The sequence below is a fragment of the Diaphorina citri genome, unplaced genomic scaffold (assembly GCF_000475195.1).
Source record: "Diaphorina citri unplaced genomic scaffold, Diaci psyllid genome assembly version 1.1 scaffold174, whole genome shotgun sequence".
Taxonomy (NCBI): domain Eukaryota; kingdom Metazoa; phylum Arthropoda; class Insecta; order Hemiptera; family Psyllidae; genus Diaphorina; species Diaphorina citri.
In genome coordinates this window covers 161,505-185,698 of record NW_007377611.1, presented here as the reverse complement: position 1 = coordinate 185,698, position 24,194 = coordinate 161,505, and the positions used below count along the sequence as shown (strand labels likewise).

Genomic DNA, 24,194 nt, shown 5'->3' with positions numbered 1-24,194 from the left:
CAAAAATAATTGGTCCCACATCTCACATTATCAAAAGCATTCGTGAGAAACTGAAGTTCTTATTAAATTCTTGCTGACCTTTTTCACAGACCATTTTGGTCGTTAAACATTGAATTTCATGCCTGTGAAGTTATAGACCAGAAAACCTTTGAAAATAAATTACTTAAGCCATCGAGTAAAGAAATGATCCGCCTAATCATGTCCAAAATCAAATCAAACACTGGAAAAGTTCAAGTAAAAAGTCAAGTAATGAATTTGAGGTACCGTTAATCCTGAAATTCTCTTGACCACCTTCGCAAAAAATTCAAACTTTTTAAACAGGTTCCATATTTTACGAGCAAGTTAGTCATAATTTATGATATTAAATGATATTTACGCACATTGTAAACCGACGCGACTTCCCAGTAAGTCCATCTCGACGGGATGACATAAAGTCCGGTCATAAACTTTTTAAACAGGTTCCATATTTTACGAGCAAGTTAGTCATAATTTATGATATTAAATGATATTTACGCACATTGTAAACCGACGCGTCTTCCCAGTAAGTCCATCTCGACGGGATAACATAAAGTCCGGTCATAATACACTGACCGGCAAAATTACCCGGCCGCTCGTATTTTTTGGTTTTTCTCAAACTGCTGTTCAGTGTTCAATTTTTTTTGGGAAAACCATCATTAATGTTATTTGTTGTAAGGTTTAAAACTTATTCTGCAAGACCGCATACCTACATAATCTGCGAGTAAAAAAAGAAAAATCAAAAACAAGGATCAGTTTTTTTGCTGAAAATGCATGTTTCTGGAGATAAATGTTAACGTAACTTTTTTTCTCCTCAATATTTTTACACCATTTTTGAACCAGGTGCTTTAGAAAAGAACACAGAACATTAATTTATTACTGGTAAAAATTAGAAAAATTCCCTGAGCCCCAACCGGAACTTTTTCAAAGAAGTCCTTGTTTGCCCTATGGTATGGTAAAAAAGGAACGATCTTTAAAAAGTTCCGGTTGGGGCCTAGAGAGTTTTTCTAATTTTTACCAGTAGTAAATCATTGTTCTGTGTTCTTTTCTAAAGCACCTGGTTCAAAAATGGTGTAAAAATATTGAGGAGAAAAAAAGTTACGTTAACATTTATCTCCAGAAACATGCATTTTCAGCAAAACACTGATCCTTGTTTTTGATTTTTCTTTTTTTACTCGCAGATTATGTAGGAATGCGGTCTTGTGGAATAAGTTTTAAACCTTACAACAAATAACATTAATGATGGTTTTCCCGAAAAAAAATTGAACACTGAACAGCAGTTTGAGAAAAACCAAAAATACGAGCGGCCGGGTAATTTTGCCGGTCAGTGTATATTGCATTATCAGACAGTTATTATGACATCCGAGAATTTCAGTCGTGTGTCACTTTTCATACATCTGTGATCATCTATTTGCATTCGAGTACTTTAGTATTCGTATAATAAACAGTTCAACTCACTTTTACATTGTTGAAAACTAGAATGGTCTTCGTTTATACTTGCTCCCATATTACCCCATAATTACTTAAGGTCGGCAATAAAAGTCTTCATGATTTGCCTATATACATCTGTGATCATCTATTTGCATTCGAGTACTTTAGTATTCGTATAATAAACAGTTCAACTCACTTTTACATTGTTGAAAACTAGGATGGTCTTGGTTTATACTTGCTCCCATATTACCCCATAATTACTTAAGGTCGGCAATAAAAGTCTTCATGATTTGCCTAAGTGCAAGAGACCGCAAGGTCTTAACGTACCAGATTAAAGAAAAACATTACGACGAGCTGTATTATTAGACCATCCACAATGTGGCAATATAATATGAAGGTATACAATTTAAAGAAAAACATTACGACGAGCTGTATTATTAGACCATCCACAATGTGGCAATATAATATGAAGGTATACATAGCTAGAAACTTTTATGGACTACTATTAGGCACTAGTAACTCGGTAAGGCAAGAAAGTAATTTTTGGAGTATTACAGAAGAATGTTAAATACATTTTGCATTCCAAAAAAGGATCCTAATTCCTAATGTAAACTTGAATGTGAAGTTCCTCAAGTCTAACAGTACCTACCTGTGTGATTCAGACACCTGAGGCCATTCCAGCATTGCTTGTTGTACCGTCAGTCTACTTACTGGTGTATTTTATTCATGCGATTCATATCGGATTTCTATTGTGAGAAACAAACCTGGGGAAGTGTGTGGCTGATCTGGTGATCTCTTGACATAAATAAAAAAATCCTATGTACACTTTGAACTAAAATGCTATCACACTTTCCTAGACTAAGGCTGCTGGAATGGTTCATGCACTGTATTTAAAAGCCTCGCCATTTTATAATCCGAGTCCCAATCATCATAAACTGTAAAATGTGTAACAACCACTTAGGTGTGTGTGTGTTTAGATGACAGATAAAGCGAAATTACCTCTCTGTGAGGTCAAAATAATGTTTGGGTTGCTACTACTCGTGTCTGGGAGTAGAGCAGGCGTTGTCGGTCGACATTCTTATTTCTTCAACTGACTGTGGACCTTGAACTAAGAGTTTTCGATATTGCGCTTTATGCAACCTACATTGTTAGTGATCTATGTATTTATAAAGAAAAGGGATATAGTGCATGGCTTTCAAAGGCATTGTAACTTGTAGTACAAAAATGGACAAGACAGTTGTTATATTCTTAACATGTTGTTGTCAGATGTCAGCAACGACACAAAATCCAGAAATATTCCTTGCCCGCTAGCATATCCTGACCAAGTAAGAACTCGCAATCACCTGCTATCAAAAACAATATCAACTCGGCCGTGACAAAAACACGCGTACAACACAGCCTAGCCCGTGTAGAAGAATACTAAAAGACAAAACGACACAAGGAAATAAAAAGTGCACAACAATAGCAAGATGCTTGGATACCCAGGACCCGGGGTCATCTAACCTGTTGAATAGTGTTGGCTATAACTCGGACACCAAGATCAAGTCTTTGGGTCAAGGTTTGCAGCTCTTTGAACGGGAAATTGAGAATCCCATTAAACTTTGTATGTAGGAGACGCTGTAGATGTAGGAGTGCTGTAGAGGCCATATTTATGTCAGATTATACCTCGTAAAAATAACTTCTTAAACACATTTTGCCTCCCAGTCATTCTCTCGAAATGTGTTCTCCGTTTTGCTATTGTTTATGTGTGCTTTTTTCCCTTCATATATGTTTAGGCATAAGGTTTTGTTAAAATGCGAGACAGGTAAAAAAATTCTTCCTATACGTCTTCTAGGTTATGTTGAGGTCATATATGTTTAGGCATAAGGTTTTGTTAAAATGCGAGACAGGTAAAAAAATTCTTCCTATACGTCTTCTAGGTTATGTTGAGGTTTCAAAATTTCAGCTCTTGAAAAAATATCAGGATCACCGAAGCCCAACGAAAAATTCGAGAGGGCAAAGACCTCCTCCATGGGAACAGATCTTCAGTCAATACAGGAATCCTGGGTATCAGTCAATAGAAGCCTGGTACCCAAGTTTTACTAATGCATTCTTCAAAATCTTTAATCATCCCAATAGACCCAATGGTTGTTGAGATAATTATACCAAGTTATGTCATAGAACGGGTAACCAGTTTTGATAAAAACAAGGAACCGTGGAGGCAGTTCAAAACCCTAGTGAACTTAACCTTAGCCATCATACATAGATGAATTAAACATTCTCTCCATACATAATATTAGACTGCATAATGACTTGGATTTCGTATATGAGTAGGTAGTTAAGCACTATTTATAGCTTGGCCATAATTTAATGATGATTTCGTTTTTTGTATAGTACATATATGCTTGACTTTCAAGTTGGAATCCCCCTTGATTCTTTCACATAAGGTCAGAATGCTGATTGAATTTTGATCATTTTGAGACATAGGCCTAAAGTTAACAGTTACCTTACCAGATACGAGATCAGAAACTTACCAGATAATAATGTCCTAATTGTGTTGGCAATCATTAAGTACCCATCTTTATAAACCCAAATAGATGAGTTACTAGGATGATGTATGGACTATTGACAGTATTGACTTATGGAGGCATTGAGAAATCCAAGTAGAGCACTCGATATATCGATTGGCACTACTGACTGTACTACAGTACCCATCTTTATAAACCCAAATAGATGAGTTACTAGGATGATGTATGGACTATTGACAGTATTGACTTATGGAGGCATTGAGAAATCTAAGTAGAGCACTCGATATATCGATTGGCACTACTGACTGTACTACACTGTGGCTATTTCCTTCGTTATTTTGGTTCGGAAAAATAAATAGAAAGTGAAGTATGATGAAAAAGAATACACTCTTCCGTTCCTCCATCTTGAAGAAGAAAATATTGTCCGAGAAAAAAAAAAATAAAGGAGAAGGAGAGAAAAAGTGGAAAGAGACCCGGAGAAGATTGGAAAATGGATGATACTTGAAGGCGTCATTTGAACAAATTAACAAAATAAGGAATTGCTTTCATGGCGAAGGTGAAACATTTCGAAGCGATTTCTGGGCACTGAATATAAATAGAAAGTGAAGTATGATGAAAAAGAATACACTCTTCCGTTCCTCCATCTTGAAGAAGAAAATATTGTCCGAGAAAAAAAAAAAATAAAAAAAAAATAATAAAGGAGAAGGAAGAGAAAAGGTGGAAAGAGAGCCGGAGAAGATTGGAAAATGGATGATACTTGTCTTGAAGGCGTCATTTGAACAAATTAACAAAATAAGGAATTGCTTTCATGGCGAAGGTGAAACATTTCTAAGCGATTTCTGGGCACTGAATAATAGTTCGGATCGACATTGATTTCTGTTCATCAAAATATCGCCAGACATCAAAGGATGCCTTGGTAATGAAGACACTGCTCTCCATACCTTACTATGCTTTGAATTCGCTGAATGGTGAACAATCCAAGGACTCTTGTAGGTACGTCTTCTGTAATCGTGAAGGACCATGGAAGAAGCCCAGATATTTCTGGGGGTCCAAAAGGTTTTAAACCCCAATGCTTCCAACACCGTGAGATAGATATGGCATCATGCCCTTATGGCATATCTCATGGAGTAGGCTACAAAGTTACAAACTACAAATTCAATTATAATTGTTCAGTGAGTTAAGAAGGAACTTTACTTATGTATATTGTACCTATTGCAACTGCGAAGTTATCTGCTGCTTACAGCAAAATCGCCCAAAAATGTTTTACGTACAAAGGGCGCCAAGAAAATTTTCAAAGAAAAAATCTAAACAAATGCGAGTAATTCTGAAGAGCGAAAACTCCCGCTGCACCCCCCAGGAAGAAGTAAAACTACACTTCACCACAGTCATCCTAGCAATTAGCAATGTTTTCAATCAAAACTGATGATCTCAAATGTCTCTCACATGTAGTGAGCAAAGATACATTTTTCAATTAACACTTCTCATGTACCAATGTCTAATGTGCTCGAGTTACAGCATAATACCAGCTTGTTTCATAACACCAATATACAAAACGTCTCTGTTGCTACAAAACACTCCCATACAATGGGGCTCCTCTATCTCATGGACATGGACAGCAGTGTAGCACTGATCTACTGATTCCTCAAACCGTCAGGGAACCCCATGCTATATCGGAGTCGCGAAGAGTCTAGTCTGTTTGGTTTGATGTTGATTAGAGAAGGCAGAAGTGAAGAATGATGTGTAATAACGGCTTCCGAGAGGCCATTGTGTTCTAGAATACACATTCAACATGATGGAAACAATTAATTTCGTGTCTAGGACGACGCATCTCACACATTCCTCCATTGTCATCCAGTGTGCTGCTATTGGGTAGGTAGCTTGTGCACAGGCACTGCCTGGTTAACCCGACCTCTAATGAGTTACCCAAAGTTGTCAACAAAGTTAAAGATTTGAAGGTCTTTTTTCTATGCATAATAATGATGACATCAATGTGGTACATATCACGGAAGGCTAGGAACCTAAAATTAACCGATTTAGTATAAAAATAATAATAATAATCAGGAAGAAAAAATAAGTAAAAAAAATAACAATAGGAAACAAAGAAGAACCTTCTTAACGTCAGGAAAAGCATATACGGGATTCTTCTCATTAGTCTCAAGAACCTCGCTGGAACAAATTAACAAAATCACTTGAAAATCTGATGAGGATCAAGGCTGTATTAGACATGAACTTGGTTCAATTGCTCCCGTTATTATTCAACCACACACATACCAACATCATTCCTTATTCCCAACTCTTCTGGTACTCTGGTCTCACTCAATGAACTGTCACAGAAAGAGATTTGATGACAATAAATCGAAATACAAATAGTTTCATCGATTTTGTTTGAAATTGAAATCCACTGAGAATACATTTTAGGCACATGAAAAGATCAACTGAAAATATATCTCAACCGTCACAAGATGGATAAGATATTCTGGTATCCTGAGCGACCTTGACGGTATTTTGCACCCAGTTCTCGTTCGTATTTTTTCTGAATCTTCGATATATCAGGATATGGAAAGTGAGAGAGTGGGTCGATCTATGCATCATTTCACCTGAGAAATTCTAATTGAACCCGAAGAGGTTTAATTATGGACGTGTACGCGACTGCTACTGCTAAGGTCTTATCTTCTTGTTAACACAAGACAGAACATTAGGAAGCTGGAAAATGAGAAATAGCATCCGAGTATTATTTTTATTTAATTAGCGAGGAACGAGGAATCAAACAAGGCAACTTGTTCTGCAGACAGAGCTACTGAATCTAGTTAAGCCAAGACGACACAGATTATGGACTAGCAAGTCCAGTTGTTACGAGGCTTCTGGTTGATAGTTCACCCACATCGTTGACAGCTATGAGATGTCTCCTTCGTGCAGTTCATTTCCAGACAAAATAGAAGTAAAATGCCCTGTTAGGAAAGTATGAGGTATACACTTTTATTTAATTAGCGAGGAACGAGGAATCAAACAAGGCAACTTGTTCTGCAGACAGAGCTACTGAATCTAGTTAAGCCAAGACGACATAGATTATGGACTAGCAAGTCCAGTTGTTACCAGGCTTCTGGTTGATAGTTCACCCACATCGTTGACAGCTATGAGATGTCTCCTTCGTGCAGTTCATTTCCAGACAAAATAGAAGTAAAAAATGCCCTGTTAGGAAAGTATGAGGTATACATATTGGCGGGCTCCGTTATAATGAGCATTCTAACCTAGACCACCGGCCTACTCTACCAATTTGATGAATCAATCAGGAGCCCCTTTTATAGAAGATGATTCATAAATTGCTCACACGCATTCCAAAAGCAATTCCCATCTTGCCAGAGGTTATCAAGAGTGTATCAAGATGGAGTACTCGACAAGGTGATAAATTTAATGAAAAGTGGAACTGTTAGCAAAAAATGAGTTATGAGTGTGTATGGCTCAACAATGTACAGTTAATTTTTAAAACTTCAACGATATAGCAGAAATATTTTACGTCCACATTATGTGCTTCTTATTTTTTCAAAAGAACGACTATTAGAAATAATATCCTCTCTATTTCTTAGCAAAGCCCACGGGCAATGCTTCAAGTAGGCTACAAAGTTACAAACTACAAATTCAATTATAATTGTTCAGTGAGTTAAGAAGGAACTTTACTTATGTATATTGTACCTATTCCTACGAAGGTATCTGCTGCTTACAGCAAATTCGCCCAAGCAGTGTTTTACGTACAAAGGGCACCAAGATGCAATTAGCAATGTTTTCAATCAAACTTTGGACATGGAGTGAGCAAAGATATATTTTTCAATTAACACTCCTCATGTACCATGTACCTACCAATGTCTAATGTGCTCGAGTTACAACATAATAGCTAAATAGCACCTTGTTTCATAACACCAATATACAAAACGTCTCTGTTGCTACAAAATACTCCCATACAATGGGGCTCCTCAAAATGACTTTTCACTTTGCTAAACACTTCCTCCCAAAACATGTTGTGAACTTGAAAAGAAAAGTGATTTATGAGCAGAAGAAGAACAGAAGTGTGTGCAGAATTAGGATCGTTAAACCAGATCGCCCTGGATATGATTAATGCGATATCTGTCAGTGTTTCTCTTATGAGAGCCTTAGCCAGGTTCAGAGCTCTCTGACTGGGCGTAATGGTTCAATTTGATTTCTAATTAGATTTTCATTCGTCAGACATCGCAGGCAGCTACTTGACTTGACTGCAACGTCAAAAGAGCTTTTGTTCTAGAATTTAATGAGGTATCGAATACAATATAATATGATGGGATCTTAGACAGCGATCATTATTGGGAGCGGATCAGCGGATAGATCACTGAAACAAAATTTGTCTGTATAAAGGATTATAAAGCAAGAAAATACGAAACATCTACACTAAGCATCCAATATGGGTTAATGAGTTATTACCACTGAAGATAATTGTGGAAGAAAATCCGCACAATTGCAAATATTTACATTGGAGGTCAACTTTGAGACGTTTTAAATCTTGCAACGAGCAAGAATTCAGACCTTCTTGTAATGCGGCAGTTAAGACTAGATTTTGTAGCTGCCCCCAAGGGTAATATACGCGTACAGGCCCGGCGCCAGACGGCTTAGAAGATTTTAAGGAGTTCTAAACGATTCCTGGTCAGGCAAGCAGAACGAAAAACTCCCGGGGAAAAGAAGACGATATAGTGATTTCTGCAAATGTGTATGCATCATTACATATTACTGGTGAAATAATTATACACTGAAGTATTCATGGACATGTACTTCTGGATGCCATTAGCTTTTATCTAAACGATTCCTGGTCAGGCAAGCAGAACGAAAAACTCCCGGGGAAAAGAAGACGATATAGTGATTTCTGCAAATGTGTATGCATCAGTACATATTACTGGTGAAATAATTATACACTGGAGTATTCATGGATAATTGGATATGTACTTCTGGATGCCATTAGCTTTTATTGGATAATTAAATGAAAAAGTGGTTTTGTGGCATACAGGAAAGAACCACTAACATTGCTGTAAATATGACCGAAGGATTTTATGGAATTTACAAAAAAAAAAAACCACGTGTCTCACTGAAAAGTATTTACTTAGCCCGACGAATATCAACATTATCAACGCCACTATCTTACATAAATGGAAATTTCATTTTCTGGACCCCACATTCCTTGAGGTAAAAAGTGAAATGGTCTTACATAATATTCAAAGATATACGAGTATGCTGAGAACATAAAACACCGGGGGATTAAGAGACCAAATATAAAAATCTTGATCTCGAACCAAGATACTCTCTTGCAGAGAATCTTGTTAGGACATTCAAAGCTTACATAAGACATATACTATGAAGAACACCGTGAAAGAGTGATACAAAGATATTTATCAATCTGTAAAATAAAACAAACATAATGGTGATGTTGATGATGCTATGAAAATGGAAATGTCATTAGTATTCACAGCATATAAATCTAAAGTACACTTGTAATAAAATGAACATAACTAAGAAATGATGAACATTAGTGTTAATTTATATATCTTTCCTTTGATCATGTAGAATCTCAACATAGTTTCAGAGAGATTATAGCAAATTGAAGAGTTTTTTTATTGTATTGCGAAGAAGAAACATAATATTTATGTCCGTATATTTCTTGGAAATTGGGAGCTTTTTTCTGTATCGCAATAGTTGTAATGCTATTTGTTCAGTACCGATACACACATCTAGATTGTTGTTTACATGTTTTGCTAGTGTGTCACTTTTCATTTAACTTGCATTTATTTGATTACCCTTGCCTACATGTCGATGTCGGTGTAAAATAAACTCAATGGACAAGTATCATCCGAATGGTTTCTTCAAGAAAGTCAACGAATCATCTTATAACTCGTGTCATCATATTGCTTACCCATCTTCTATCTGATGAACTTGTTTCATACTTTGTCCAAAAAGTATATGTAATATGTATTGTCATTCTTGTTGATTGATAGACTTTGTGGGAATTCTTTTTCGACTAATATTATTTTTGATTAATAAACAAGATCTTATAATAAATTCCATGAATTTCAACTTGTTTTATTCTGAACGTATCAGTTTCTATGTTTTTCACCTCGCTAGGCTTCAAGCATGCTCCACCAAACGGTACCACTGGATTCTACGTTACAAACTATGCACTGTGCACATTGGAATGGCACAGAACACAGACTGTCCTATGAACGGAATACCAGAATGTAATCTACCAGAACCAGACTGCTGCATACATCAATGGAATAGCGTCATTTTCCACACAATATTTCATATTTTTGTAGTTCGATATTGTTGGTTAAATGTTTGACCGGTTTGGCGTTATCATGATATTTCCTTGTCTGTTGATTCTTACACCTTATATCGGTATATTTAATATATTTTTCAAGTGATATCTCTGTTTCTTGTGAATTTCATACGATATTGATTTTGCTGATATCAGAATAAGATTCTGGTACTTTAGGTTCTCATCATAGAGGAAAAAGGGAAATAACATGTTTGCAGGTTATTAATCAAAATATCCTAATGCCCAAAAGCATCTTTAAAGGAACAAAATAAATCATAAAGCTGTGGTAAAACGGTTTTTCTCCTATACTTGACTCGCTCGGAATTATTTGTACTTCCCTCAAAATCGGCATAAAGAGGAAGGACCCCTTCAAAGCTGTCCAATGCCTTCTCCCTTCGTCTAAAATTGACTAAAAAAATATAAAAATAAAATGACCAAGGTCAAACACTCATGACACTATCAACCGATACCGTTCAAAATTTCAGCTCTTGAAAAAATATCAGGATCACCGAAGCCCAACATAGGTACATAGGTACTGATTTTCTCTAATCACGATCGAATAAACTACGGGCTAAAAAATTCCCGGAGGGACGGACCCAGCTTGTTTATCTACAAAAGTATGTTTACCATTGCGTGTTCTTTTTTTCAACTACAAGGAACAAGTCTTGAAATCGAGCGAAAAAGTAAAAGAAGAAAGCATTGGGTACAATATAGGACAGTCGCTGGAACAAATTAACAAAATCACTTGAAAATCTGATGAGGATCAAGGCTGTATTAGACATGAACTTGGTTCAATTGCTCCCGTTACTATTCAACCACACACATACCAACATCATTCCTTATTCCCAACTCTTCTGGTACTCTGGTCTCACTCAATGAACTGTCAGAGAAAGAGATTTGATGACAATAAATCGAAATACAAATGGTTTCATCGATTTTGTTTGAAATTGAAATCCACTGAGAATACATTTTAGGCACATGAAAAGATCAACTGAAAATAATATGTTGAGGTTTCAGGTTCAAATTTTGAACTTGTGCTCTTAGCGGTTTCAAGATCGGCTTGTAGACAAAATTGATAGATTACAACCCAGCAAAATGTTTCTTGTGAATTTCATACGATATTGATTTTGCTGATATCAGAATAAGATTCTGGTACTTTAGGTTCTCATCATAGAGGAAAAAGGCAAATTACATGTTTGCAGGTTATTAATCAAAATATCCTAATGCCCAAAAGCATATTTAAAGGAACAAAATAAATCATAAAGCTGTGGTAAAACGGTTTTTCTCCTATGCTTGACTCGCTCGGAATTTTTTGTACTTCCCTCAAAATCGGCATAAAGAGGAAGGAACCCTTCAAAGTTGTCCAATGCCTTCTCCCTTCGTCTAAAATTGACTAAAAAAATATAAAAACAAAATGAACAAGGTCAAACACTCGTGACACTAACAACTGATACCGTTCAAAATTTCAGCTCTTGAAAAAATATCAGGATCACCGAAGCCCAACGAAAAATTCGAGAGGGCAAAGACCTCCTCCATGGGAACAGATCTTCAGTCAATACAGGAATCCTGGGTATCAGTCAATAGAAGCCTGGTACCCAAGTTTTACTAATGCATTCTTCAAAATCTTTAATCATCCCAATAGACCCAATGGTTGTTGAGATAATTATACCAAGTTATGTCATAGAACGGGTAACCAGTTTTGATAAAAACAAGGAACCGTGGAGGCAGTTCAAAACCCTAGTGGAAGAAGAAACATAATATTTATGTCCGTATATTTCTTGGAAATTGGGAGCTTTTTTCTGTATCGCAATAGTTGTAATGCTATTTGTTCAGTACCGATACACACATCTAGATTGTTGTTTACATGTTTTGCTAGTGTGTCACTTTTCATTTAACTTGCATTTATTTGATTACCCTTGCCTACATGTCGATGTCGGTGTAAAATAAACTCAATGGACAAGTATCATCCGAATGGTTTCTTCAAGAAAGTCAACGAATCATCTTATAACTCGTGTCATCATATTGCTTACCCATCTTCTATCTGATGAACTTGTTTCATACTTTGTCCAAAAAGTATATGTAATATGTATTGTCATTCTTGTTGATTGATAGACTTTGTGGGAATTCTTTTTCGACTAATATTATTTTTGATTAATAAACAAGATCTTATAATAAATTCCATGAATTTCAACTTGTTTTATTCTGAACGTATCAGTTTCAACAAAGATTATTTATTTTGTTATGATATTTATTATTTTGGAATTCCGTCTGACAACTCAAATAATAAATTTGAAAGTTACCATGTATTGTATTTTGAGGAAACAATCAGAAGCAACTTGCAAAATTCGGATCTGACTTTTGGCAAAAGAATGTAGGACATCCGTTAAGACATTTCTTCGATCAATTCACCCTAAAGAAGAAGAAAAAAAAACTCGTTTTTGATTATTCTTTTAACGGATTTTCAAATATTGTGCACGTTTGGTTACGTTTAGTTGAAATCTAAGACACAACATTTTCCATAGATATAGTTAATTTTCGAGCCATATAGTAGATGGTAATATTATAAAATAAATTGAAGTGTAAAGCTATTTTCAAAAAACGCAAAAACGTTTTGAAAAACGTCAATTTCGAATTGACCCAGAAAAACGGTCATTATATTCGGATTCAGCTATCTTGAAAAGACTAAAAGACTAGTGTAATAGCAAGATAAATGTATCTATTTTATGTTCTAGTTCAATTGGATATTATAAAGTGCAGAAAATGTGGCGAAGAGGTTACACAAACAAGATTGGAGTCATATTTGAGCGCTCTGGAATTCATTGAAGCTCAATTAGACAGAATGAAACACACATCATGTATCCTTTAGTAACCATTTAGAGTAGCGATTCTGAACGGGGGCGATTTCCGATTTCTGGGGGCGAAAAGAGAACTGGTCAAGACCGAACAACATTAGAAGTGGGTTTTGAATCCATCCACAGCGGACAATCCTTGGTCCCTGAATCTATTCAAAAATCATTGATGGACATCAAGTATGATGTTGAAAAGAAGCTCTGTTCAATTCGTATGAGTATGAAAAGTTCTGGCCTCAAGGAAAAGAAACTTGTCGAGACCTATGGAATAAGGCCAAGTGGTTATTACTTGCCTTTCCAACAACATACCTGTTTGAGAAGGGCTTCAGTGCAGTGACACATTTCTATATATATGTACAGGGTGGTTCGTGATTTGCGAACCACGCTTATATCTCAGAAACGGCTGGGAATTAAGGAATGAAATAAAAGGCATCGTGTAGATGAAATTTTGATGATTAAAATGGCTTTTTTTAAATTTGCAATTTTTTTTGCAAAATGGCCCATTTTTTGCCAAATATAGGTCACTCTTATGGGAACCCCTATTTTTTATTTAATTTTTGGAATCAGCATAAAATTTTAATTGAAAAATTTTTCACTCGAAAAAATTTGCTCTACAAAAATTTGCACAAATCGCGATTTTGTGTGCGTCAGTGACCCCAGATTTGATGAACAACGCAGTTGGTCCTGAGTTAGAGCGAACAATGCGTTACTGTGTACAAAGAAATGGATCTCATTTTGAACAGCTTTTATAAATTTGTTTGTTGTTGTTGATTGTTGTTGAAATAGTTAAGTGAATAATACAAAAACTAAAGAAATAATTAAGAAATTGTTTTTCTTTCTCACAGTGTACAGAATTTTTGTAGAGCAAATTTTTTCGAGTGAATACATTTTTTCAATTAAAATTTTATGCTGATTCCAAAAATTAAATAAAAAATGGGGGTTCCCATAAAAGTGACCTATATTTGGCAAAAAATGGGCTGTTTTGCAAAAAAATTGCAAATTTAAAAAAAGCCATTCTAATCATCAAAATTTCATCTACATGATGCCGTTTATTTCATTCCTTAATTCCCAGCCGTTTCTGAGATATAAGCGTGGTTCGTAAATCACGAACCACCCTGTATACGGGATTCTTCTCATTAGTCTCAAGAACTGTTTCATGAAAGGGCTAAAGCGAACAATTGAAGTTATTCATGAGACCGCTCAAAAGGGGTTAATAAAACAAGCAAACAAATCCTGCTGCGCGTCAGAACTACCGAGAGATGGGACCAAGTAACCCGAATGACTCAGCAATAAAGAAAACGATTCAAAGTTAATCAGACCAAGTACTCCGGCTGTTGATTAATCACAGCAAATAAATCAACAACCGAGTAGAATAGGACTCGGGGACTTTGAAAATAAAGTCAAATGTAAACAGTGGAACCGATGGGCTCTCTGATTAGGTCACTCAATTGACAGAATTCCTACTGGGTTTAGCTACAAGTATAAAAGATAAAGACTAGGTACGATTGCCTCAGATGCTCTCACTGAAAACGGGAGGACGAAAATACGTAGGAACAAAGGACTTCTAGCTCCTGCTTTTCTAACTGTTAAATCAATGTCACCGCTTTTGATAAATAACCGGAGCACCGAATATGTCAACAACCGGAATGGTTCAAGAGCAACATACACTTGCTGCTCAGGACCGGTTCAAAACTTGGTGCTGTATATTCATTAAACCGGTAATGATAAGATGAAATATTTCTATTAATAATTCTCCAGCATAACTGTTGTGAATGTGCGTACCCATATTAATGTAACAGATATAATTTATTACTCTGGTAGTTATAGGATGCTCACATCATCTTGTAAGAAATGAGTTGGCGCTTCATTTCCCTGGAGTCATGTGTGAATTATAAGTTCGGCTTCATCTTGAACTTAGCAACAATTCGGATTAGAAAGATTCATCTTGGTGCAAAACCCGTTTGATTTTTCTAAATAAATCAATGACTCACATTAGCCGATGATGATACTCCTAGAGTCTTGATCCAAACCCAACATTAAGCTTGTAATGAACTTGGTGTATATGTATTTAGAAACTTCCGTATAAACCTAACATATGGAGATGACCCAATCGAATTTTACGCTTTAAATCAATGACTCACATTAGCCGATGATGATACTCCTAGAGTCTTGATCCAAACCCAACATTAAGCTTGTAATGAACTTGGTGTATATTTAGAAACTTCCGTATAAACCTAACATATGGAGATGACCCAATCGAATTTTACGCTTCGATTTTGTTAGACAGACGGTTAGAGGTTCGAATTTGTTCTACTTATTAGGACGTGAACATGCTAAGGATCTCGGATACACGTAAACACATGTGAACAGGCGAATGATGTAATGCATGAAACGGGACATGGGTGTCAAACTGTAAATCGCACGGGTATCTACATAGTCTGGGTTGAAATAGCTCAGACTAAAAAATGCATTTCTTACTTGGTGGTAATTTTGGAGACAAGAATCAACATTTGCGACATTTTTTTCCGGCATATTTAGGACATTCAAAGTTTACATAAGACATATACTATGAAGAACACCGTGAAAGAGTGATACAAAGATATTTATCAATCTGTAAAAAAACACAAACATAAAAAAAAAAAAAAAAAAAAAAAAAAAAAAAAAAAAAAAAAAAAACGTCAAAACAATCCTATCCAATCAAAAGCGAAATCTCTTTTCAATACAGATTTCCATTGCCTACGAAAATAGAAAGTAAAATTAAAACATAGCAGACTAAACAAATATTAGGAGTAATTGAATATGCATACTATTATGTGTATCAATAGCCCACAAATCAGCCTGAATGTTTTCCTTATTGAAAACGAAGCATATCGAATAAGATGAATTAAAAGATTTGAATGATAATTAGGTCTACCATTGTAAAATGATACACTACATACATAGGTAGTATTATTGATAGAGATTTTCGTCTGGACTTACAAAGAGAGATTAAGAAAAACAATTTCTATTTTTCAAGAGGCAACAATGTACTAACTCAATCTGATACCGTCAATTACTTACTGAACCTTGAATACCAAATTGTACCACTTGGGAAAAAACGTACAAAGTCATGAGCTCTTCAATACTCCTACAACCTACAATCATATTTTAGTAACACTTGTAATACCAATTTAACACAGCACCTTAGTAAAGTTTGTCGTCCACTGACACTCTACACTTAGACACGTAAATTATATATATTGGAAGATGCAAATTTCCTTGCTAACCTTTTATGGTCCTTAATAACAAGGTACAATGTCTGATGTTAAGTTGTAAATGTGAGCACAATCAGCGATCAAATAGAAGCAATCGGTCTGATAGTCACTTCATCAGAGATACACATAAATATACCTACTTTGTACTAGAATGCATGTTGAATATCATAGTAGATGTAGCAGTTCAGTTGGAAATCATCGGCAAATCGATTTGCATATGTTTTTCACCTCGCTAGGCTTCAAGCATGCTCCACCAAACGGTACCACTGGATTCTACGTTACAAACTATGCACTGTGCACATTGGAATGGCACAGAACACAGACTGTCCTATGAACGGAATACCAGAATGTAATCTACCAGAACCAGACTGCTGCATACATCAATGGAATAGCGTCATTTTCCACACAATATTTCATATTTTTGTAGTCCGATATTGTTGGTTAAATGTTTGACCGGTTTGGCGTTATCATGATATTTCCTTGTCTGTTGATTCTTACACCTTATATCGGTATATTTAATATATTTTTCAAGTGATATCTCAAGTACGTCTTAAGTTTTCGCCCTCTTGACTTCTTTCACAAAATTACAAAACGACGGAATCAGCATTGACTTGGAGAATACCAGGAATGTGACACATAACAAGATGAACACGATTGAACTTCAATACTGGTGCGTTCTTAAGCGATAAAAAAGAAAGGATGGTCACTTATTTCGGGATACTTGTTGAGATTATTTGTTTTCACTTATCTCGAACTGTCACCAGATACACGGTTGTCTGGTTGTGTAAGGTACAGGATTCCTAGGGGGCGTTGAACGCGAAGTATTGTTGACATACATTGTTGACAAAATGGTGGGCTGGTGGACACATATTGGTTGAGTCAATATCCAAGAATCTTGTAAATGTAGATCTGCAACATCACTTGATATAGGCATCATGTGTAACCAATACCTAACCTACTGTTCAACACACATGTGTTAGGAAGAAAACTACACAGGAAAATCAAATTTCTTGTTAGACAATGATCTAAATTCTACGTAAATATGTGGGTACAGGTGAAATTCCGTCTTTGTAGGCAGCTTACAGTGTATAGGCAAGGCTTCCAAAAAGAAAGCCAGAGGAAAGAAAAGTGATTTATGAGCAGAAGAAGAACAGAAGTGTGTGCAGAATTAGGATCGTTAAACCAGATCGCCCTGGATATGATTAATGAGATATCTGTCAGTGTTTCTCGTATGAGAGCCTTAGCCTTCTGCTGTACAGGTTCAGATCTGACTGGGCGTAATGGTTCAATTTGATTTCTAATTAGATTTTCATTCGTCAGACATCGCAGGCAGCTACTGAACTTGACTGCAACGTCAAAAGAGCTTTTGTTCTCGAATTTAATGAGGTATCGAATACAATATGATGGGATCTTGGACAGCGATCATTATTGGGAGCGGATCAGCGGATAGATCACTGAAAAAAAAATTTGTCTGTATAAAGGATTATAAGGCAAGAAAATACGAAACATCCAAAGACTAGAAGTGTTAGGTACAAAAGGAAAATCACAGTTGTTCAAAGGATATCAAGAGAAATAACATCTACAACGTTAGATAACTGAGCTTGAATTTGAAAGGTGTAAAAAAACGTCAAACCAATCCTATCCAATCAAAAGCGAAATCTCTTTTCAATACAGATTTCCATTGCCTACAAAAATAGAAAGTAAAATTAAAATATAGCAGACTAAACAAATATTAGGAGTAATTGAATATGCATACTATTATGTGTATCAATACCCCACAAATCAGCCTGAATGTTTTCGTTATTGAAAACGAAGCATATCGAATAAGATGAATTAAAAGATTTGAATGATAATTAGGTCTACCATTGTAAAATAATACACTACATACATAGTAGTAATATTGATAGAGATTTTCGTCTGGACTTACAAAGAGAGATTAAGAAAAACAATTTCTATTTTTCAAGAGGCAACAATGTACTAACTCAATCTGATACCGTCAATTACTTACTGAACCTTGAATACCAAATTGTACCACTTGGGAAAAAACGTACAAAGTCATGAGCTCTTCAATACTCCTACAACCTACAATCATATTTTAGTAACACTTGTAATACCAATTTAACACAGCACCTTAGTAAAGTTTGTCGTCCACTGACACTCTACACTTAGACACGTAAATTATATATATTGGAAGATGCAAATTTCCTTGCTAACCTTTTATGGTCCTTAATAACAAGGTACAATGTCTGATGTTAAGTTGTAAATGTGAGCACAATCAGCGATCAAATAGAAGCAATCGGTCTGATAGTCACTTCATCAGAGATACACATAAATATACCTACTTTGTACTAGAATGCATGTTGAATATCATAGTAGATGTAGCAGTTCAGTTGGAAATCATCGGCAAATCGATTTGCATATGTTTTTCACCTCGCTAGGCTTCAAGCATGCTCCACCAAACGGTACCACTGGATTCTACGTTACAAACTATGCACTGTGCACATTGAAATGGCACAGAACACAGACTGTCCTATGAACGGATGAACGGAATACCAGAATGTAATCTACCAGAACCAGACTGCTGCATACATCAATGGAATAGCGTCATTTTCCACACAATATTTCATATTTTTGTAGTCCGATATTGTTGGTTAAATGTTTGACCGGTTTGGCGCTTGTAATAAAATGAACATAACTAAGAAATGATGAACATTAGTGTTAATTTATATATCTTTCCTTTGATCATGTAGAATCTCAACATATTTTCAGAGAGATTATAGCAAATTGAAGAGTTTTTTTTATTGTATTGCGAAGAAGAAACATAATATTTATGTCCGTATATTTCTTGGAAATTGGGAGCTTTTTTCTGTATCGCAATAGTTGTAATGCTATTTGTTCCGTACCGGTACAAACATCTAGGGTGATATCTCAGGTACGTCTTAAGTTTTCGCCCTCTTGACTTCTTTCACAAAATTACAAAACGACGGAATCAGCATTGACTTGGAGAACATCAGGAATGTGACACATAACAAGATGAACACGATTGAACTTCAATACCGGTGTGCGTTCTTAAGCGATAAAAAAGAAAGGATGGTCACTTATTTCGGGATACTTGTTGAGATTATTTGTTTTCAATTATCTCGAACTGTCACCAGATACACGGTTGTCTGGTTGTGTAAGGTGCAGGATTCCTAGGGGGCGTTGAACGCGAAGTATTGTTGACATACTTTGTTGACAAAATGGTGGGCTGGTGGACACATATTCGTGGAGTCAATATCCAAGAATCTTGTAGATGTAGATCTGCAACATCACTTAATATAGTCATCATGTGTACCTAACCTACTGTTCAATACACATGTGTTGGGAGGAAAACTACACAGGAAAATCAAATTTCTTGTTAGACAATGATCTAAATTCTACGTAAATATGTGGATACAGGTGAAATTCCGTCTTTGTAGGCAGCTTACAGTGTACTGGCAAGGCTTCCAAAAAGAAAGCCCGGGGGAGAAAACACATTATCGCCCAAGTGTTATGCTGCAAAGTGGGGTAACACCCCTTTCTATTGAATTTAATCGTGAAATAATCACAGCATCCGAAGCCTGCAAGCATTCGCCAATACTTGTTTCCTAGGAGAGCACTGAAAAGTATTTACTTAGCCCGACGAATATCAACATTATCAACGCCACTATCTTACATAAATGGAAATTTCATTTTCTGGACCCCCCATTCCTTGAGGTAAAAAGTAAAATGGTCTTACATAATATTCAAAGATATACGAGTATGCTGAGAACATAAAACACCGGGGGATAAAGAGACCAAATATAAAAATCTTGATATAGAGCCAAGATACTCTCTTGCAGAGAATCTTCGTTGAAGAAAAAAGACCCGAGACTCAGAACTAAAGAAAATAGACCACTAGGTCTTTCAAGCCATGAACCGCGGGAATTGTCTTAATAAAGATACCAAGATAAATTTTGACAGGGGTGTAATTATAGTCAATAGTTGGTTTTGAAAAGGTTGTTGAACTTCTTAGGGGACCAACTAGTTAAGGGGTTTAGAATTATGGGTGGTTGTTAGGAGAGCTGTATTGGTATTATTTTATGGTTTCAGACCAGGTATGGTACAGGATAGCAGGGTAAAATGGGCAGTCAACAACTTAGGCGATGAAAGTTGAAAAATTGAACTTCTCTTGATTCACCCATATAGTCAATAGTTGGTTTTGAAAAGGTTGTTGAACTTCTTAGGGGACCAACTAGTTAAGGGGTTGGAATTATGGGTGGTTGTTAGGATGTTAGGAGAGCTGTATAGGTATTATTTTATGGTTTCAGACCAGGTATGGTGCAGGGTAAAACGAGCAGTCAACAACTTAGGCGAAGGAAGTTGAAAAATTGAACTTCTCTTGATCTATAGTCAATAGTTGGTTTTGAAAAGGTTGTTGAACTTCTTAGGGGACCAACTAGTTAAGGGGTTGGAATTATGGGTGGTTGTTAGGAGAGCTGTATTGGTATTATTTTATGGTTTCAGACCAGGTATGGTACAGGGTAGCAGGGTAAAATGAGCAGTCAACAACTTAGGCGATGAAAGTTGAAAAATGTGACTTCTCTTGATTTTCCTTTAATTGCTTGCGTGGAAGAATCGAGTGAGTTTTTACTCCACAATCCACATTGGACACAACACAGATTAGAAAAGAGGCATTTGAGTCGGTGTTTGCTACTCGAGCTGAAAGGCTATTACTGGAAATAAACGAGAAAAGCACGTTGAATAATGCCATTCTTGAAGTCATCAAACTCGAAACTCATATTAAAATCCAAGGGAGATACAGGACTGCAGGTACTTCTTTATGGAGAATAAGAACAGCTAGTTATAGGATGATTTAAGACACCCCTTTCAACCACATCAGAAACGAAAAGAGATTTGAAATCCTAGAGAACTCTAAACATTTCTCAACGAGAACAATAAATAACTCAGGATGGTTTAAAATTAAATACATTATGACAGTTGTGAGTTCTCCTTAAGATCTGACTGGGGACTTATGTGAGTTGAACAAACTTTATGATCTCTCCGATGTAATAGATCGAGAATATTATGGTGATTTATACAGGGTGATCTGACAATAATGTTTCGGAACAACCAACTCACCATTTCAGCAATCAAAAGTTAGTACAGTAGAAGCAATCAAAAGTTATTAAAACTTAGCTCGATTGACTGAACATGACTTGATTAAAACATGACATTTCTGAGTGTTCTTACATTCATCAGTGTCCTTACATTGAGATTGCATAAATAATTATTCGTAGGGGTAAACAATAATAAAGATGAGCTTGTGGGAGGTTCCATTTGGCCACCTTGACGGCCACCCTGTATAGGCGTGTAAATGCAATAAATAATTTATTGACTAGCTTTGTGTGGCGTGCCGAGAGTATTGTCTATGTCAATATTTAGAGAGGAAAACAAATATCTTCTTGGCCTAGGAAGATCTCTGAATTCTCTGACTGAGGACTGTCTGAGGTTTGAAGCGGGAGGATGCCAAACTATATTCAGTGTTGGAATTCTAGGATTCCAACCAAGGAAAGATCAGACTGATAAAGTGATATCTCAGGTACGTCTTAAGTTTTCGCCCTCTTGACTTCTTTCACAAAATTACAAAACGACGGAATCAGCATTGACTTGGAGAATATCAGGAATGTGACACATAACAAGATGAACACGATTGAACTTCAATACTGGTGCGTTCTTAATTCTTAAGCGATAAAAAAGAAAGGATGGTTACTTATTTCGGGATACTTGTTGAGATTATTTGTTTTCACTTATCTCGAACTGTCACCAGATACATTGGTTGTCTGGTTGTGTAAGGTACAGGATTCCTGGGGGGCGTTGAACGCGAAGTATTGTTGACATACTTTGTTGACAAAATGGTGGGCTGGTGGACACATATTCTTTGAGTCAATATCCAAGGATCTTGTAAATGTAGATCTGCAACATCACTTAATATAGGTAGTCATCATGTGTAACCAATACCTAACCTACTGTTCAACACACATGTGTTAGGAAGAAAACTACACACGAAAATCAAATTTCTTGTTAGACAATGATCTAAATTCTACGTAAATATGTGGATACAGGTGGAATTCCGTCTTTGTAGGCAGCTTACAGTGTATAGGCAAGGCTTCCAAAAAGAAAGCCAGAACGAGAAAACACATTATCGCCCAAGTGTAATGCTGCAAAGTGGGGTAACACCCCTTTCTATTGAATTTAATCGTGAAATAATCACAGGATCCGAAGCCTGCAAGCATTCGCCAATACTTGTTTCCTAGGAGAAAAACTGGATGTGCACTGTAGAGAGATCTTTACATAAGACTTGACTTGGATCTCGTGTGTTTCAGCTATCATTATAAAGCTAATATTATATCACAAGTCTTGTGAGCGGCGTAACATCAAAGCAAAATCTGCGCGTAGATTCATTCAATGCGATTATTAAAAACTTACACATTCATCGCAATCACCATGCAGGAGGATCAGGACGATATTGCATCGGACAGTTCTATTACTTACCTTTACCTTACCTATATTTGTATCTGTATAGCTAGAGTTGTTTCTTCTTCCTTTAATTGCTTGCGTGGAAGAATCGAGTGAGTTTTTACTCCACAATCCACATTGGACACAACGCAGATTAGAAAAGAAAGCTAACTAGGCTGGCTTTCAAACATTATTATTAATAATCAAAACGGAGTCATTAGTTACAATTAAATAACAATCATGGACTTCTACTAGGACAGTCAGTGATGGTTAGGTGGAAGGTGAAAGAATCGAAGAGCTCATAGGGTAATAGGCTAGAATCCTCAAACATAAGAAGAAGTGGATTCTGCAATGATAGAAGAAAAAGGTCCTAAAAAAACTAACAAGAACACAATTTAGAAGATTCAGAACCAGAATCCTCGTATGATAAAAGACATACCACGTTGTAGACTACAACCAAGTTGTAGTGGATAGTAAATCGAGACCCATTTGCCCAAGGTAGAAGTGGGATTGAAACAAAACGTAATGATTGTAACGAAGGGATGTTGAACAATGCACCAAATTGCTTCATTACAACCCTGATTGGGTACGTGCGCGTTTGGATCAAGGTTTTTGACCGGTCATAGAATTTACCCGACCCATAATAACTTCATTTTAATAGAGATTTCAGATGAGTCTAAAATTACTTGTCAGGCCTAATTAGGGTCCAATAAATTATATTCGAATTTCCAAGCTCACGTGTAAAGGGTAAAATTTAACATTTCAATCTCTTGTTTTTATCAATTTTTAATAAAACTGTTTATGATTTGATTTGATTTCAGGATACATATGAAACGTTACAAGATCAAGCAGTTTAGATAGCACATCAGATAGGTAAGTCCAAACTTCCAAAACTATTGTTCTGTTTACTGTACATTACATTATTTGGATCGATAAGGCACTTTTCATTAACCTAAAAATCTAAAACACACGTCTAATCAAGCTCACTTGTAAAGGGTAAAATTTAACATTTCAATCTCTTGTTTTTATCAATTTTTAATAAAACTGTTTATGATTTGATTTGATTTCAGGATACATATGAAACGTTACAAGATCAAGCAGTTTAGATAGCACATCAGATAGGTAAGTCCAAACTTCCAAAACTATTGTTATGTTTACTGTACATTACATTATTTGGATCGATAAGGCACTTTTCATTAACCTAAAAATCTAAAACACAAGTCTAACGTGAATATTCAAACTGAAATTCGATTGCAGTGGAAGTCGGCGATGAAAAATGTAATAAAAAACATAA

General features: G+C 36.0%; 1 long non-coding RNA gene across 1 annotated transcript in view; it reads left to right on the top strand.

Annotated features, from left to right (window-relative positions):
• The window catches only part of LOC103505439, a 70,214-nt gene extending 46,440 nt beyond the window's left edge, over positions 1-23,774 (top strand). Inside the window, exon 3 of the long non-coding RNA XR_003390445.1 lies at positions 23,722-23,774. This is a non-coding gene — a long non-coding RNA (uncharacterized LOC103505439). The remainder of the gene's footprint in view (positions 1-23,721) is intronic.
• Positions 23,775-24,194: the final 420 nt, after the last annotated feature.